Here is an 11,872-nt window from a genome sequence, read left to right as displayed (position 1 = left end):
AATTCCATAATCTGGAATTTTATTCTTGACGGTCACATATTAGTGAGGTCATGGTCATTAAAGCTTAACCTGTAACTCCTCTGCAAGGTTTTGGATATCTGTAAATCAATTTCAGATCTATGAGCCAGTTCAGACAACCTTTTGTGGGCGTGTTGAGCACGCCTAGTAATATCTTTGCACATGAACAGAAGCTGATCATCCCGGTAAGCATTTAATAGGGACATGTCAAGATTCCCAAGTATCATCTAATCTAATTCTAGTTTCAGTTTGGCTACATCTATTGCCTTTTCCCTCTCTGAAACTTGAATATTCCACTACCAACTGGAGTGTCCATATCTTTGAAACGATGATTGAGTTCCCGGGTAGGAAGACTAGGTTGCTCTACCGGGGTTTTATGAATTATCTCTCCGCTAAAAGAACCACAATTTACATGAGGTGGTGAGTTCAAAAGGGGCATTTCAGAACTTGGTGAACCCACAGGCATTTCTGTCTTGAGGGGTACTATTATTAACACTTAGAAGCTCATTTGTGTTGGACATGAAAAAGGGTGGCGATCTTTGGAAAAACCTTCCAGTTGGGTCAAACCCTCTATGATCTAATGTAGGGTTTGAAATGCCAGCACATGGGCTATTCCCTTGCGACGGAACCAAAGGAGGCTGAGGAATTGGTCTTATTGTCGAGCTTACAAGATTGCTACATGAGATACCCACCCCAGAAGGAACAGTCAGAGTATGTGTCATATCTCCTATCACTTCAGGTTTATACAAAGGAACTACAGGACTAATTGTGGCAGGAACAATAAGGTCATCTGGGTCATTTGGAACAGTTGAATTTATAGGGACTGTCATCCCTGAACTTTCTCCCATCGAATTAGAATGTGCATGTACTGGTGCCGAAGACACAACTAAATTCTCACCGGTATGTGCAGTACTCACTTCTCTAGCTTGGGTAACATTGTAGAAAGGTGGATGGTTTAACAATAGTGTGTTTGCAAATTCTTCACTTCAATCAGTAGCACAATCCTCAGCTGCATTCTCTATATCTTCTGTCTCCTTCTTATTTTTCTTATCCTTTCATTTACCTTTCCCTTCTTCCTCACTTGTTAAGGCAGGGTACATTCTAGCTCCCTCAATCATGTCAGTTCTCTGTGATTACTGTTCCTCTTCCCACCTAGCATCCTCACAAGTCCATATTGCTTTATTGACTCTTCCTTGAAATCTCTCTCTCTCACTGTCTAAGGTGGGATGTATGCTCCCAGGCATTAATTGCTTCATTTTGCGCAGGTCTAGGAGGTGGTTTCATGTCATACAACATCCTCCTTAAATGTTTAATGGTTCTCAAATTAAATCTTTCATACTGTGGAAATGTCAAAAGACCATCTTTCTCAGTAATCTTATGCCATTGTTCAAGCCAAATACACACGTTTTGGCGTACCTTCGGGTGGTGCCTCTTCCCCCTTTCTAACATGCACAGTCACATCTCCCATCATTAGACTTTCTAGTGATTTAAAGAATTTCATTTTAGATCAAAATATGCAAAATTCTCAAGTGAATTTTTGTTTAAACCAGCAAAATATTTTTTCACCCACAATTCTGTGTTCACAACGAATACCAGCATGGCTCTCTATGATGTATCCAGTCAATACCAGCGCGTCACACTGTGATGTCAATCTCACTCCTTGCAGCAGCTCACCATCCTTCATAACTTCCACAAACATGTTCTCTCAGCAATCTATCACAAAACATAGTAGTCACCCTACTTCCATATTTCCATCAAATATCCAAATGACCAAAGCTTGAGTTAACCAATGGCAGAGTGATTAAATAGGGTTGTTGCTAAAGTCTTGGTCTATGTGTAAGTAATATTTAAAATGATTAGCCCTATTTTTGCACAATTGCAAGGGTGCTGAATAATGTCCCCGAGTCCCATTTTAAAACAAACCATTGCAGGTATTCCTAAGCAAGACTTATGGTGAACCACCCAGTATTTATTGCAGGTATTTTATTTACCTCACAAAAACATTTCAACGGAAAATGTGCTCAGTATAAGTGATCATACAAAACAATACCACTTGTGTATGGCTTTGACACATAAATTGAGAAATATGGATGTGGCCTAATGGCCCAAGCTTCTAACTTTAGATCTGTGGAACCAGTTTCGGGTCCTGGCGTTAGCTCAACATGCTTTCATTCTGGGCCAATCAATTACTATTCTGTTCCTATAATAAAATTAAGCTGTCCCTGTGTCATGTATTCTAGTTCCCATGTAAAATGCTCCAATGTCCTTGGGCTGTGTTTGTTCTATATAAAATTGCAATAGATATATAGTCTAAAATGCACCCCTAGAGGAACACAAAAGTGGATATGAGGCCTTACCTCATACTCTGCTGCAGAAGAGAGTTCTCAAATGTGCTAAAATCGCTGTTATCAACACCAAGATTTTTCAGAAGCCCAGTGATTTTAGTAAATAGATGCCAAAGGCCAGCACCCTACTCCAGCTCCGGAGTCAAGTGCAAATCGCCACTTGCCATTTTTATGGTCAGATCAACAGCTTGGCCACAGTTCAATATCAGAGGACATGGTCATGGTCATGATGTTTACAAGCAATTGCTGTGATCACATTAAAAAATCACCCCGCCTCATGTTGATGAAAGCTAGGTGGGTTGCAAAAGTTTGTTGCTCTGAAAAATGGGTTGTGGTTCTCCAACATTTGAGAAACACTGACCAAAAGCATTGAAAGTCTTTTCGGGGGATACCTTTCACCACTTGAACATTTTCGAACATTGTTCTACCTCACTGTGGACAAACTATAACTATATTATGAGAGATGGACAAGTTCACCATTCCTATGTGACCACTTGTACTCCAGACTTTAACCCGTTTTTACCAAATCACAACAGAAAATACTCAATTTGCAATTTATTTTCATGTTTCCGTATTTTTACTCTTTTCAGTTGACTTGCGTTTTGCCCTGTAGGCATTATTGGTGTGGTTATACTCTTTTCTGCACTTTCTTTGTATCATTGTTCTTAAGTGTTGTCTTTTATAATTAGTCAGTACACATTTCCTTTCTTGAACGTTTTGCTCCCCTTGAATTCTTTAATCTTATAAACTGTACTGTGTATGACGGTTGTTGATGCGTGTATCCCTTAGCACCCCGTTGGCCAGTAGGTTTTGATCTCAGCCAAAGCTACCAAATGGTGAAACAAGGAGTCTTTTATGTTTACATTTCTGTTATTGGTTTTCAGAAGAAGAAGCAAAACGCCAAACACGACAAACCTGTGCTTTGGTTCTCATATTGAGGTCCACCAGAGAACAAGGAGTATTTTAGGCGTCCTTGGTTTCCTTTAAAGAACTCCACTGCTCAGGATGATGTGTGAGCTTAGCTGTAAACACATAAATGTATTTTGCTTCTCTCTTCATCAGGCCCCATTCGTACAAACGTTTGGTCCATCCCTTCCACACCCTTGAACCTAAGGATATCCTTACGATGAGTGTGTTAAACTGATGCAGTAAAACTTCGCTTGGATATACATCAGGACACAGTAGTAATGTGGTGCAATATTACCCCACCAATACGTGATTTGATCCTCACATTGAGAAACAACTGCAGAAATCATTGTAAGCGGGCTGTTTTATGCAGTGAGACACCCAGGGCTCTGCCAGGTAGACCCTCACCCGGATATGCACCATTGTACATCCTCCGACCAGGTATGGCCAGAGGATATAAGACAAAGGGGCGTAGACCGCACATGGTATTTATGCCCGCACACCACTCCGGAGTGCATGTGTGTTCTGTGGGCTCAGGAGTTGCAGTGAGGCCTATCCAGCAGAGCCCTGATCACACAGGTGCGCCCTGCAGAATTCTCCACTGATTATTTCATTATTATGAGCACTTTTCCCTCACATTCATGTTTCCTGTGTTTACTGCAAAAATGCATCCAAGGAACATTCTAGTGGTGTGGATTTTCTCGCAAAGCTCATTTTCCCGATGTGATCATTAACTCCAATTAGGGGCTGCATTTAGATTTACACACAGCTCGTACTTAAACCCACATGGAATTTTCATTATGCCAGCATCATCCCACACAATCTCGAGTATTTTCAGAACACTTGTTATATGAAATTCCTTGAAATTTACCCATTACACCTAGTTAGATAATTAAAGATTGTTTGTGCAAAAATAATTTCACAGGAGCAACATAAACGACCAGAATGTGAGCGGGGGTTGTTCACTGAAATGCAACACATTTGGCACTAAAATATAGCACTGAATGCCAGATTCCCATTTTGCATCATTTTTCTGAAATTTCACGGAATTGCTTAAAAGGAAATTGCACACATTTTGCACACTCCTACTCGTAATGAGCACCAAAGAGTGCAAAAAATGGCAATTATGCTTCATGTTTTGATGGCATCTCCTGAAGGTTTAATTAGGCCCTAAGTACCTTACTTAGGTATAGCTCCACATTGACCTTTGTTTTTTGGGGATAATGTATATATATATATGAATAGTCAGTCAGTCAGTCATAGTACTTTATTTCGATAAATCAATATCATAAAAAGACAAGGGAACAAGATATGTACACTCAAACAAAAAATACAATTGATACCAAATGAATACTTATCTTATATACATTCAATCATAATATACACATAGATAATACTAAAATAGATACATTCAATAAAATTCAATCCTAAATGTGCATTAAAAAGAGGTCAGTTAAGATAAAATAAACTGTACAAAGCGTTTACATAAAATCAATTAAAAGTCTTTCTTAGAGTGTTCACTAACCATGGGCAAAATACAGTTCAACGCGTTTAGGGACCAAAATTCGGAGTACTGTCAATCGACAGCCTTTTCTTGACTCTGATAGCCCCCACTAAAAAGTTGGCAACATGGAAGGTTATCCTTGGTGTCTGTAATAACTGTAAAAATAGGAGTGCGGGCTTAACCTGTATGAACCCAGCCTCTTTAAGGATTGGAAGCAAGTATTTCCTTCTTAATGCCGTAAAATGGTCACAGAACATCAAAAAATGCAAAGTGTTCTGGGTCGAGAAGTTGTCACAGTTACATGGCAGGGCGTTTTCGGGAGAACACCAAGTCGGAAAGTGACCCAAAGATAAATGGATCAGGTTTAGCCGAAAACGGGTTAGGAGAAAGCGATGATAAGGCAGGTTAACGATAGTTAAATATGGTTCCGGGCCAGCATGAGTGCTCAGGATAATGCTCGCCCTTACCATAGGTTTCTCCAATTCTGTTTGTTCCCTGTCTAATCGTAACATATCTCTCATCAGGCCTTTGATCTGGACTAGGTCTTTTGCAGTTATTGTAGACAGGGATGAGTAGAGGTCTGGTCTCCCTATCTTGGAGAGACTGTTTTTAATATAGGCTAGCCACGGTATTTTGCATGCTCTATCTAACAGCATGCAATCTTTTAAGATGGTGTGGTTGAGCGGAATTTCCTGGTTCAGCCAGATCCTCAACCAGGCCAGAACAGGGGCCATTTTAATATGGTCATTGATATGACCCATGCCAAGTTCGGAGTGTACGATGTAAGTAGGAGTTGACTGGGGGACGGAAAGGACTGATCTTAAAAATTTATTTTCAGTGATCTGAATGCTTTCCGTCGAACAATAACCCCAAATGGCACTGCCATATGTTGCGACAGCTAAACTTTTGGCTTCATAAATTTTTAACAGAGTGACTATCGGTCTTGCTCCTAATTTTTTTATAAAGCTCTGGAGGGCGGAAGAAGATCTGGCAAGAGCAATATTTCTATTTTTTATATTCGGCCCCCAGGTGCCTTTCTCGTCAAACGTTATCCCTAGGTATGGAAAGGTGGCTACTCTACAAAGCTCTTGTTTCCCACAGGAGAATGTTTTTGTTGGCCTATTGTTCGTACCCCTGCCCATGATCATGATTTGAGATTTTTTAACATTGATCTTTAGATCCAGGGAACTCATAAATGCCTCAAAAGCATTTAATAGCCTTTGGAGGCCCACACCAGTACGAGAGAGCAAAACGGCATCATCCGCGTATAGGAGAACTGGAATACCAAGTTCACCTATACGTGGAACATCGAGAGTTGCCGCTTTAAGGGAGGGTTCCAAGGCATTTATATAGATTGTGAACAGGAGGGGTGCCAGGATGCAACCCTGCCTCACCCCTCTTTCTGACTTAAAGTGGTTAGTGCAACGCCCTTCCGAGGTTACTCTGACCGCAGCTGTTAGGTTAGAGTGAAGGTCAGCTAGAAGACAAACTAAAGCCCTGTCCAGTCCTATGTTAAGCAGGATATTCCACAATTTGGAGCGATTAACAAGATCGAAGGCAGACGAGAGGTCCATGAACCCCAGGTACATGAGCCCCTCTCTGGCCCTCGTATATTTTTCGACCAGGTGTGTAAGTTAAGACTTTGATCGATTGTACTCCTTTTGGGTCTAAAACCGTACTGGACGTTGGATAGTATCCCTTTCTCAGTTATCCAATCATTCAGCCTAGAAAGGATAACCCTACCCAATATCTTCACCGATGAGTCGATTAAAGATATCGGTCTGTAACAGGATGGATCTTGCCTGTTACCCTTTTTAAAGACCGGTATGATGATCGATTTTTTCCATGAGTCCGGAATTTTATCGGTGATAAGAACATTAAAAACGTTACATAGGATTTTAGACCAAAATTTGGGTGCATGTTTAAAAACGTCCCCTGGAACCCCATCAGGGCCTGGGGCTTTATTTTTCGGGGACAAATCAATTGCCCGTTCCACTTCTACCGGTGCAAAAGTAACAATTTGCTTGGCGGGACTCAGAACCCCTCCTTCCACTACTAAAGGGGCAACAATAATATCAGTGCCAATGGGATCTGTGTAGATCTCACTAAAGTGTTTAATCCAACCCTCATCGGGGATGTTGGCCTCAAGAGGGGTGTGTGGGTCCTCCGAAAAAAGTGGCTGATTTATAGTGTTTCAAAAAAGGCCACTATTTTTTAGTGTTACTGGGTCCAATAGCTGCGCTAAAGCGTTGTCCTTTAGAACCCTCTTTCTCTCTAGAATAGTTTTCTTATATATAGACCTTGCACTCACTATGTCCGCACGAATTTTGGGTGTAGCCTTCAGGGCTTTTAATAAGTCCCCATGGGCATTAGAACATTTCTTGTCAAACCATCTTTTTCCCCCGGACACCATCGGGCAAGGTTTTTTCTGGAGACTACGGTCAATTTCTATGCAAATGTTATCAAAGGCTGCTATGACCATATTGCGTTCAATTCTATTAGATAAACAAATTGCAACTTCGTCCTTGGTCCTATGCAACACCTCCTTTAAAAAACTTTCAGGAACTATTTTTGCCCATTTCAACCTGCGATTTTGATCTTTTGCCACAAGGTTTGCTCCCCCTCTACCTTTAGCTGATTTAAGGGAGAATATGTTGGCAAACAATAACTCTAGAAGAACAGGATTATGGTCACTAAAAACTGATACCTCCGTATAATATTTAATAACATTACACAACAAACAAGAAGTCAAAAATATATAGTCTATGATGGTACCCTTGTCGTTTCCTTTAAATGAAGGGGTTCTGTTATTTCCATCCCACAGGCTGATTCATATAAGTTCCATCTAGCTAGAAAAATTTCTAGAAGTTCACCACGCCTGGTATGCTCTAAATGCACTAGGGAGGAGAAGGGGGAGACATCAGCATCCTGACTAGTACATGATAAAGGGCATGGATGTATGTTGAAATCCCCTAATAATATTAATTCATAAGTATGGACATTAGTACTATAGGCTGACAAAAATGTATCCAGTACATCTAAATTGTGACTGGTGCAATCATTGGCATTAGAATTATAAAAATTAACAAAAAGAATCTTAGCCTTTTCTTGCGCAGCAAGTTCAACGATCAGACAATTTTCAGAACCAGATAAATGTTTGGTAAGTATCCCTTTTATGTCTAGTTTAAATAAAGTTAACAGGCCCCCCTTGGGTCGTCCAGCCACGCTACTGATAGCTGGAATGCAGAAGCAGCTATAACCGTCCAAAGAAAAGCTATTCATTAGATCCCATGTCTCTTGTAGCGCAATAATATCAAAGGCTTTAAGTGACGATAGCCATTCCGGGTTCCCCATTTTGTTCTTTATGCCAGCAATATTCCAGGTGGCAATTTTAAGAAATGGAGCTAATGACTCGGGTGGCTTCCTGGTTGCATCAGGGAGTCAATCGTTTTCCTCCAATGAGGACAAAGCGGAGTAACGATTAGAGAGGGGAAAAGTGTGATTCCACTGGCTGTTAGCTGGCTGGTGGCCATAAAAATCCCCATCATTTGAATGCATAGGAACTCTCAGTGACATGTTAATAGGACGGCCAAGCCCTCCCCTAGTAGTGTCATTTCCGTGATGCTCGGGCAATTGGGGCCGTCGCTGCTGAGTACTGATCAGATGACTATAAAAATATCCAAGAGGTCTAACAGCAACTGAGTTATCCCGGTTCGTTAAAGAGGCGGCTCTTAAGAGGACGGTAGCCACATGTTGTGGGTATTTGAAGTTGATTATGATACAGTCCCCTCTTGTGGTTTTCCTTCCACACCCAATCCAGCCTACTCTACGAGTGGATATTATATCGTTTGAAAAAGCCAGCGGAAAACCACAATTTTTATTCAGCCAGGCAAGTGATTTATTTTTTAAAGCAACGTGGGTTTCCTGCCTAGAATTCGACATACAGGAGTCAACCTCAGGAACATTAATCAGTACCACTGTGTAAGGAACACACTGTGGTGGGAGGTTGACAGCATTGTTTCTCCTGTATTTAGTGAACCCCGGAGCTTCACCCTCGACTAAGTTCATCTGGGTATTCTGAGAGCATTTTTGTACTAAATGTGGTTGTCGTGAGGTAGGTACTGAAGCTGATGGGATGGCCACTGGTGGATGTGATGATAAAGTGGGTGGCAAGGCATTTACAGGCCGACATGTCTGACTACTACCCCCAGAGCCCCAGGACCTCCCTCGCAGGTGTTAACAGTAGGGTGAGAGATGGATTCCAATGAGCTATGGCCCAAGGGGCCAGACAAGACGGGTTGAGGGGTTATCAGAGAAGGGGGCCGGGTCAGGTGGGAATCCAAGAGACCTTTCAGTCTGTTTACCTCTAAAGAGACTAGATCTAACTTCGCCAACAAAGGGCTAAGCAGTGACTCTAGTTTAGACTCTAAAATAGAAGCCAAGAGATCTATAATGGCCGGGTGGAGAGTACTCCCCTCAGCTTTATTAGTGGCCTCTGGGGTATCGTTTAGTGATTCTGGTGGAATCCCCCTACTTGGTTGTACTGAGCCTTGTTTTTTGGGCTTTCGAATTACCACCCTCTTTACTGGAGCCTTCCTACAAGCACGCACCCTTCTGTGCGTGGGAGATGGAATGTCCTTTGAACAAGATGCTAGACACTGGGAGGAAATTGAGTCATTTACTGTTACATGCTCTTCCATACTTTCAACGTTTACCAAATCGTTTGTTATATCTATATTAACATCTGCGGTGTTAATATTATAGCTGCTACTTTCTAGAACAGGAGGTCTAATGTTGGGAGTGGTAGACCTTGTTGGTGACGTTTCTGGGCTCAGTCTGCCAAGGGAGAGTCTCCTGTCTTTGTTAATCTTATTTACCACTTTCACAAGATAATTGTCCATAGTCCTGTTATCACTTGTGGCAGGTAATTTGGTAGACTTGGGCTTCGACATCAAGGCAGGCCACTGTTAAAACTTACAAATAGGTAAAATGACAGGGTCTTCACCTGGTGTCCAGAACTATCATACAATCAGCGTACCCTACTACGAACTATATGAACCACAACAACACCACTGTTCAATAGAGTGGCTTACTTACAATTCCTGAACCCAGTAACCTTGGACAGGATCCGTGGCCCGGCCCGGCCTCTTCCGGCCCCGGACGGCCACAGATGGCCCGCCCTCTGCCCGGGCTCAGCCCGGCGCCGCCCGCACGCGTCCCGCGACGCGGAGGGAGCCTCGTTCTATGTAGCGCCTCCGGGCGCGTTGTCCGGCGGAAGTGGGCGGGGCTGAGGAGAATGCTGGGGCCTGTAGTTTCACCCTACTGCGGCCTCGGGTGGCAGGAGGCGGCGGGGGAAACAAACGGCCAGAAGGATGTGAGAGCTGCTGACAGGTGCCCAGTTTGCCAGGTAGGTGCTGCGCTGTGTCCGTGGTATCAGGTTTCACTGTAAGGACCCATGTATATATGTGTGTGTGTTTTCAATTATAAAACCAAAAGTTAAAGTAACATAGTTAAGTGTGATCAATAAAACTCAGAAATTCACTGAAAAAAACAAAAGTTAAAGTAATGTTTTACTTAGAGGAATATGTCAGTGACAACATTAAGGTTTTGAACTAAAAAAACCCAGAAATAAAGCAGTTCTGGTTAGCAGAGGGAAGTATAACTTGTGCTCCAACCATGAACTGCTTATATATTGAACGATAAACCCACTTTCAGCGCTAGTTTTGCTTTTTTGGATCATAAAATGTGCATTAATACAACATTAATATAATATACACAAATTGACCAAATCATTAGGTAAATCTTTTTGGACATTAGCAAACAAAATCTTATGTTAAAATGTTGAGAGGATAGGATAGAAGTGTTGTCCTCCAGTGCTGAAGTTTAAGGTAATTTTTCTCCAGATCGTTCAGGGCGAGCAGAATAAACCTGAATCACTTTCCACTACTACACCAGTACGTGCACCAGCTCCTTGGAAACTGTGATACCGCAGCAGTGAGACCCGTGATCTGTGGCAGGCCTTAATTTGTGCAGTTGGTTTCAGGTGCTGCTCATCAGCACTCATTTCTGGGAACCAGGAATCATTTTGTCATCATTAGACTTTGATCCAGAGCAAAAGAGAGGAAGGCATTAAAGGGAGAGAGAAACAAATAGGTAGGCAATAAGAAAAAGAGGCAAAAGTTAAATCTAGCGCCATGAAGCAGTAGAGTGGTGGAAGAAAACGGCATGAGGTAGAATCAAGACGTTGGTGTGCTCCAATTTTGGGCCCCAGAAAGTATTTATTTATGGATTTGTGGATTTAATAGTTCTAGCTAATGGAGTCTCCAAATTCTAGTTTGTCCTACTGCCTGATTGTGAGCCATCTGTCCTGGAGTGTAATTTCTCTGAATTTTGAGGGGAAGAGTGATATTTTAACAGGTGTATCCATGGTTACTTCTTAACATTATTTTTGCTGAATACAGTCTGTCGCTGTACCAGTCTTATGATGCAGCAAACAAAAGGCAAGTGTAAATATCTGTTTCCCAGCCTAATGGCACTAACAACTGACATCAAAAGGACAAGGCTGACTAGATGCAACGGGATTCAAACCTGCGACACGCAGATCTCTGTAACAAGCACTTGGGTCACTGAGCTGTTTTACTGTGCTACATTCTGTTACCTAGCCCAAATTTAATTCTGTTCCGGTAATGCAATGATGGTGGCCACTGGGCGAGAAATTCAACGGCAAAATTAATTGAAAGCAATTATATTGTAAATGCTTGTGTTCATAATTAATAGAAATACATTGAAGTTTATTTGTGTATTTAATTTTACATTTGAGAATAATAACGTGTTATGATTATCTACCGTCACACAATATATATTACGTTCAGAGAAACATTGCCCACAACATTCATATAAATGAATACACACACATGAATAAAGGCAAAAATGTAAAATTTATAAGGCACAACTGGCATTATTTACGAGAAAAGTAATGCAGCGCGGTGCCGCAAGTTATTTGGCTGTGCCGTGCTTTCTTACTTTCAAAGCACAGTGATGCGTCATATCTACAACATATGATGGATCCCTTTGCTCTTCCCGGTGCTGGCACACAATT

This window comes from Triturus cristatus, chromosome 3_2, assembly GCF_964204655.1.
Source record: "Triturus cristatus chromosome 3_2, aTriCri1.1, whole genome shotgun sequence".
Classification (NCBI taxonomy): Eukaryota; Metazoa; Chordata; class Amphibia; order Caudata; family Salamandridae; genus Triturus; species Triturus cristatus.
The sequence above is the reverse complement of the archived record's forward strand: the minus strand, read 5'-3'. Positions refer to the sequence as shown.